The sequence below is a fragment of the Tigriopus californicus genome, chromosome 12 (genome assembly GCF_007210705.1).
Source record: "Tigriopus californicus strain San Diego chromosome 12, Tcal_SD_v2.1, whole genome shotgun sequence".
Taxonomy (NCBI): domain Eukaryota; kingdom Metazoa; phylum Arthropoda; class Copepoda; order Harpacticoida; family Harpacticidae; genus Tigriopus; species Tigriopus californicus.
Genome location: NC_081451.1, coordinates 16,754,426 through 16,755,096, shown reverse-complemented (window position 1 = coordinate 16,755,096; position 671 = coordinate 16,754,426).

Sequence of the window (671 nt, the reverse complement as noted above, 5' to 3'; positions counted from 1 at the left end):
ACATAATACAGTGCGTTCGAGCAAATCGTGGACAAATCAGTGCGTAACAAACAGGTGCGACTTGCGCAAGATCCATAAGGAGTAGAACAGCAAAAATTTTATTCGTCATAGAAATTGGCTCATACGACTAGATTTCAAAATGCTCCCCGCCTGCCTCCACCATGGCCGCGATCCTGGGCCTGAAGCTGGCGCAGACCTTGACGACGAAGTCTTCAGACATGTCGGCCCATACCTCATTGACGGAGGCCTTCAGAGATTCCACGCTGTTGTGTGGGGTGCGGCACGCTTTTCTCTCCACATTGCCCTAGATCCCGTAGTCTAAGGGTGAACAGTCTGGGGAGGAAGGCGGCCACATTGCCCACGGCCAGGAGGCGGCTAAATTGTCTTGGCACCACTTCTGAGTCTTCTTGGCCTTGTGGGCGGGGGCGGAGTCCTGCTGCCACACGTAGTTGCCCAGGGGGTATGTGGCATCCAGCCAAGGCTTCACCACCTTCCTCATGACCTTCAGGTACTCCTCCGTGTTGATCTTCAGGCCCTTGGGGAACCAGTAGGGGGGCATGGCCTTCCCGTCGCTCGCCACGACCCCCAGCATCATGGCTCCGGCCGGGTGCTTGGTCCTATTTATATGAGGGACCTCTCCAGGGGTGGTGGCCAACCAGCGGTCATTTTGC